This window comes from Lissotriton vulgaris, chromosome 6, assembly GCF_964263255.1.
Source record: "Lissotriton vulgaris chromosome 6, aLisVul1.2, whole genome shotgun sequence".
In the NCBI taxonomy this organism is placed as follows: Eukaryota; Metazoa; Chordata; class Amphibia; order Caudata; family Salamandridae; genus Lissotriton; species Lissotriton vulgaris.
Genome location: NC_141694.1, coordinates 943,397,330 through 943,404,221, shown reverse-complemented (window position 1 = coordinate 943,404,221; position 6,892 = coordinate 943,397,330).

Here is a 6,892-nt window from a genome sequence, read left to right as displayed (position 1 = left end):
CCATATCAGGGGGTCCTTGATACCTACAAGATATTACCCACGGTACATCCGTGTGGGACCTTTTTCCTCTACCTTATCCTTTTTGTTGTTGGAAACTATCCTTTGCTGAATGTTTCAGATTTTGCTAAGATTTGAAAACTGTCTTTCTCTCTTAGAACTTGGCGTAACATTTCTCTAAATATTTTTTAGGACTAACCCTTAGTACAAAAATGTCCAACCTCCAAACCTTTGGCTTCTCGGATGAGGAATTTGCCACTCTGGTAGGAACTAATGTAGATTTTGGCACTAACCAAACAGGTAATCCACAAAATAACAGTGATTATAATAAACTAATACATCTTCAAAAGAAATTGCTTAGAGTGGAAGCCCATGGGGAATTTATGTTAAATTATCTTAAAAACGGTATAATCCCCATGGGACTTAGGATTCGGAATATTCCGGGTCTTTTTGTAGATACCAAAGCCTTTCTGGTAAAGTGGAGCATGATCGCGAGTCGATGTTCAAGAGATCTTATGATCCTTATCATTTCCACATCTAAAGAGTTAGTTGCTGAAATAAAAAAAGAAATAGAAGAACTTGAAGACAAACTGAAAAAATCTACAACCTCAGAAGAGGCAGAGAAACAATTAGAAATAATTAAAAAAGATATATCATCATTCTCTGAATATCTGAAGAAAAGGAAGGAAGACAAATTTGTAAAAGACAAAAGATTTTATTCAGTAGAGAAAATATACCCCTACATTGTAGAAGGCTTCTATAAGGCTGACTCACAACCTGGAACAAATAATCATACCTTCCAACATAGAATAAATAATTTTTCTCATTCTTCAGCCTCAAACTCAGATTCAGAGGGAGAAGACAACATGGGATATCAGGACGATAGACCCTTTGACCCCAGAAATGGCCAAAGAAATGCTCGCCAACCTTTTTTAGGTCACCGGGGGGGAGAGGAGGCCGTCAGAAAGTCAGATTTCAGAATCACACGAGGGGCAATTATCAAACCAATCAATACGCCCAGGAACCTCAACAATATCTAGAGACGAGAAGCAAGCAATATTGGAGGAACGGGATGTAATCCCTATATTCAATCTATCCTCCTATACTCTTGAATCCTCAGATCTGTCACTCCTCTCCAAGGGCCTATCTTTTGTCCCACATGCAAAAGTGAATATTTTTGAACTTTATCGAGATATCCATTCCTTTTTAAGAAAAGTTAGATTAAAGAAATTCTTCCAACAAAATGATCCAATGGATCTAGACGGTATAAGTAACAATATCGTGGCTTTGCCGTCTACGTTTACTCCCTCTCTACAGCAGGTAGGACCATAAGTGAGCATATTTGAAAAGGTCGTTCTTAAACGATTAGGTCAAGCTTTGAGATTTATACCAAAACCCAGATATAATATTTCCAAAGAGGAACACAAATCCCTTGAAAGGTTAAAACGCAATGACACCATTGTAATCAAAAGTAGTGACAAAGGTGGAGGCATAGTCCTAGTGGATTGTAGAACATATGAAGATAACATGACCAAAATGCTAAGTGACCCTATTTTTTATAAGAAAATCAAAACTAACCCCACTGAGAGAATAGTGAAAACTATAAATAGGTTAACCACAAAAGCTGTAAATGAAGGTATAATAAATAAAAAAGAATATGAATTTCTAAATAAATCAGATAGAAAGGTATCCTGTATATATGGACTGCCTAAGATCCACAAGGACCAAAAAAATCCACCGTATCGACCAATTGTCTCTACGATCGGGACTCCTTTGGAAGCCCTTTCGAAATACCTGGATCAAATCTTACGCCCTTACATTTCCCTTTCGCAATCTTATGTAAAAGATACTGGTGACATAATTGCGAAAGTTGAAAATTTAGCTTTCAATGATGGTAATGACATCTTAGTGACCCTCGATGTGGAGTCACTGTATAGTAGCATACCCCAGGCAGAAGCGATTGAGGCCACAATGTGGTTTATCGACCTACACAAGATTCCCTGCTCTAAGTCATTCATTAAGGATTGCTTGACTTTAGTTTTAAAAGAGAACTTCTTCGAATTTGGTGAAGATTTATTCTTACATATCAAAGGTGTAAGCATGGGGGCTTCAATGGCCCGTCAATAGCTAACATTTACATGATCCTGTTCGAAAGCAAATTCATCTTCAATGAGGTGGCACCATTTTTCGAGTCTGTTTCCCCTTGGTATCGTTACATTGACGACATCTTTTTTATGTGGACCGATGGGAAACAGACCTTAAATGAATTCCTTTTGTGGCTGAATCTAACAGATGAAAACTTACGGTTTACTGCACACATTAATGAATCTAAAGTTGAGTTTCTAGATATAAATATTAAAAACAAAGAAGGTGCTCTCGAAGTGGATCTGTATACGAAGCCCACTGCCCGAAATACTTTTTTACACTTTAAAAGCTACCATCCGCGATGCCAGAAGGACAGTATCCCCTTCTCTCAATTTTTGAGAGTAAGACGGCACTGTACCAATATAAAAGACTTTGATACCCAAGCTGAAATTATGAAGCGAAAATTCATTGAAAGAGGATACCCACATCGTTTAGTCAGAGGAGCATACAAGAGAGCCCGATTTTATGATCGAGACACTCTGTTGAATTCACAAAAACAGAAGGCAGATCCGAAATTAGTATGTATTACTAAACATTCAACTATGGACTCTACAATTAGGCAGATAATAAATTCAAATTTGCATCTATTAAATGTTCTAGACAACGAGCAAAAACTACAGAAACCCATGTTTGCCCACAGGCGAAACAAAAATTTAAAAGATCAAGTGGTTCATTCTCGACATAAGGGCAACACTAGAAGCACTCCTTTTATTCAGAAATCAATTGATGGAGCAAATGCCATCAAGGGCACCTCACGTTGTGGTTCCTGCCAATCCTGTGATACCATCATAATGGGCGAAACAATGGAGTTCAATAAGATAAAAATTCAAGCAAAAGAACTCTGGACCTGTAACACAAAAAATGTTGTGTATTTGCTTATATGTCCCTGTAATCTTGGATACGTGGGCGAGACGTCCCGCATGATAAAAACCAGGCTAACCGAACATAGGTCAGCTATTAAAACACAGAAAATCACAGCCCCATTGGTAAACCATTTCATAGAATATAAACACAAACCTGAAGAATTAAAATGGCGTATTCTAGAAAAAATTCATTTGCAAAAAAACCAAGGAGGAGATGAGATTCGCAGAAAAAGAGAGGTTTTTTGGATCTTCACCCTTGGGACTTTTAACCATGGGCTAAACCAAGATTTGCCATGGGTAAACGCAATAATATGACACTGTTAGGAGGTTGTCATATCAATGCAGAAACGCAATAATATGACACCGTTAGGAGGTTGTCATATCAATGCAGAAATCAAGTCCAAGAAACAATAGCGTAGTGATAGAATGTTAGTTTTGATGACACGTTTTCTAAGTCTCAGGGCGACGATCCTAGTATCTAACCCGTAACTATTTAAACAAAGTGTCGCTTTAAATAAGGGCGGAGCTTACCCAGGAAATAAATAGCAGTGGTAGAAGGCCTACACGTAATCACCCTTTTCTACACGAACTACTGAGGGAGGTAGAGACGTTTCGAGCTCCGCGCATATCACAACGGTAAGAACTCGTTAAACTCCGGCTGAACTCCGCATCGGTAGAACGTAACTCCGTATTACCTAAACGGAATTTTGTCAAGTCTTCCCCGATTATACTTCGACCTTACTCTTAATTTAGTGGTTTCTCATATCCTTTTTCTGTCTAGTGGGCGTGATCCGGTCAACGGACATCCAATTTGAATTACAGCCCTCTGTTAACGAAAGCGGAGTTAGGATACGCAACGGTTTTCTACCCATTACCGCGTTTTTCTGAACAACTAACGAATGTGAAAGGTAAATATTAACAAAGATAAGTTACCTTAGACCCTTAAAGTGACTTCCTAATAGCAACTGACGTATATATATCCATGTATTTATTCCAGCTAAACGGACAAACTGCTTTATCAATCATTACGTCATATATTGATGAAAATGGCGGAGAACGTTTGAGGTTTCCCTCCCTCTCTTTTAAAAGACGATGAAAAGTAGTTGTAGGTAGAAGTAAGATGGGAGCAGTGAACACTGTTTAAACAGGTAAGAATATTATCCAACAGAACCACAAACTAAAATAGGGAGAACCCTGTAACATCTGTTAAATCGTTATAGGAATTTATACACCGTAATTGTTTTTCTTTAAACAGTTATCACATACCGACTCCGGATATTAGAGGAAAGGTGCCTTACTCCCTTCATCAACTCCGAACCTTTCTGTCCATAATCTGTTTTAGGTAAGAATAGCATCAAATAAGAGATAAACCTAATGAATCAAGGAAGGTTCTTTCGAGTCCGTCTATTTAAAACATACCGTCCTTTGACTTTTAACTTGATGCAACATAAACTTTAAGAGACTCAGATTTAATCGATTGCATTTTTTATAACTCCCGTTTTCTAAACTAGATATCCTGTTGACATAGTCCAGTGAAATCTTATCTAGTAACATGAATCTGTCTCATTAATAATATTAATCTCTAACAAAATTTCCCGCCCCTCATTTCTTAAACATAGGTTGTCCACCACTAAAAAATCGAACAAATGTTGGATAGATTGAATAGGGATCTCAATGAAAAAGCCTTTTTAAATAGCTTAACTTTTTAGGTATATTTAGAGGTATTATTCTGAAATGTGAAATTTCAAAAATGTTGCGCCAACCTCTATCCAACATCTACATGTATGTTTAGGAACATTTTTGTCATAATGACGACAGAGATGAACCGGTGATTGTTAAGACTATGAAATATGTATGTTTTCCAACTATGTGTCTTCATGTAACTCGTACTATAACTAAGTCTGGCTAGGAAAATTTTAATCAATCTGAATGATATTCTTTCTTTGTTAATATAAAAAAGCAATGCACTGTGATCTTAATGTTATTTAAATATTGTTTTATTTTATTTAGAAAAAAGTGGCTGAATATCCATTTGTCCTGATGAAGACAAAAGACTTTGTCGAAACGCGTTGACACACAGCCCTATTCTCCATAACCAGAGAATTAAATTTAAAGAAAAAGTCTTTCTGTATATATATCGGTATGTCTTTCTAATATATATTGAAGAAAAGCCACATGAATTATTAAGTATTTTTTATTGTGTAATCTGTCTATATTGAATTATATGTATCTATACATCTTTTATATTTATATTAAAAATTATCTTTTTTGATATCATTCCAGTCCATTGCATTAATTTTATCATTTATGTGTATACAAATATATTTTTTCTAAATAGCCAGCTTTTGTACTAAAAGTCTGCCTGGGTATATGCCTTTACATAAAAATTGTTTTCCCTGACCCAGGAGTCCTATCCATATCAGGGGGTCCTTGATACCTACAAGATATTACCCACGGTACATCCGTGTGGGACCTTTTTCCTCTACCTTATCCTTTTTGTTGTTGGAAACTATCCTTTGCTGAATGTTTCAGATTTTGCTAAGATTTGAAAACTGTCTTTCTCTCTTAGAACTTGGCATAACATTTCTCAAAATATTTTTTAGGACTAACCCTTAGTACAAAAATGTCCAACCTCCAAACCTTTGGCTTCTCGGATGAGGAATTTGCCACTCTGGTAGGAACTAATGTAGATTTTGGCACTAACCAAACAGGTAATCCACAAAATAACAGTGATTATAATAAACTAATAAATCTTCAAAAGAAATTGCTTAGAGTGGAAGCCCATGGGGAATTTATGTTAAATTATCTTAAAAACGGTATAATCCCCATGGGACTTAGGATTCGGAATATTCCGGATCTTTTTGTAGATACCAAAGCCTTTCTGGTAAAGTGGAGCATGATCGCGAGTCGATGTTCAAGAGATCTTATGATCCTTATCATTTCCACATCTAAAGAGTTAGTTGCTGAAATAAAAAAAGAAATAGAAGAACTTGAAGACAAACTGAAAAAATCTACAACCTCAGAAGAGGCAGAGAAACAATTAGAAATAATTAAAAAAGATATATCATCATTCTCTGAATATCTGAAGAAAAGGAAGGTAGACAAATTTGTAAAAGACAAAAGATTTTATTCAGTAGAGAAAATATACCCCTACATTGTAGAAGGCTTCTATAAGGCTGACTCACAACCTGGAACAAATAATCATACCTTCCAACATAGAATAAATAATTTTTCTCATTCTTCTGCCTCAAACTCAGATTCAGAGGGAGAAGACAACATGGGATATCAGGACGATAGACCCTTTGACCCCAGAAATGGCCAAAGAAATGCTCGCCAACCTTTTTTAGGTCACCGGGGGGGGAGAGGAGGCCGTCAGAAAGTCAGATTTCAGAATCACACGAGGGGCAATTATCAAACCAATCAATACGCCCAGGAACCTCAACAATATCTAGAGACGAGAAGCAAGCAATATTGGAGGAACGGGATGTAATCCCTATATTCAATCTATCCTCCTATACTCTTGAATCCTCAGATCTGTCACTCCTCTCCAAGGGCCTATCTTTTGTCCCACATGCAAAAGTGAATATTTTTGAACTTTATCGAGATATCCATTCCTTTTTAAGAAAAGTTAGATTAAAGAAATTCTTCCAACAACATGATCCAATGGATCTAGACGGTATAAGTAACAATATCGTGGCTTTGCCGTCTACGTTTACTCCCTCTCTACAGCAGGTAGGACCAGAAGTGAGCATATTTGAAAAGGTCGTTCTTAAACGATTAGGTCAAGCTTTGAGATTTATACCAAAACCCAGATATAATATTTCCAAAGAGGAACACAAATCCCTTGAAAGGTTAAAACGCAATGACACCATTGTAATCAAAAGTAG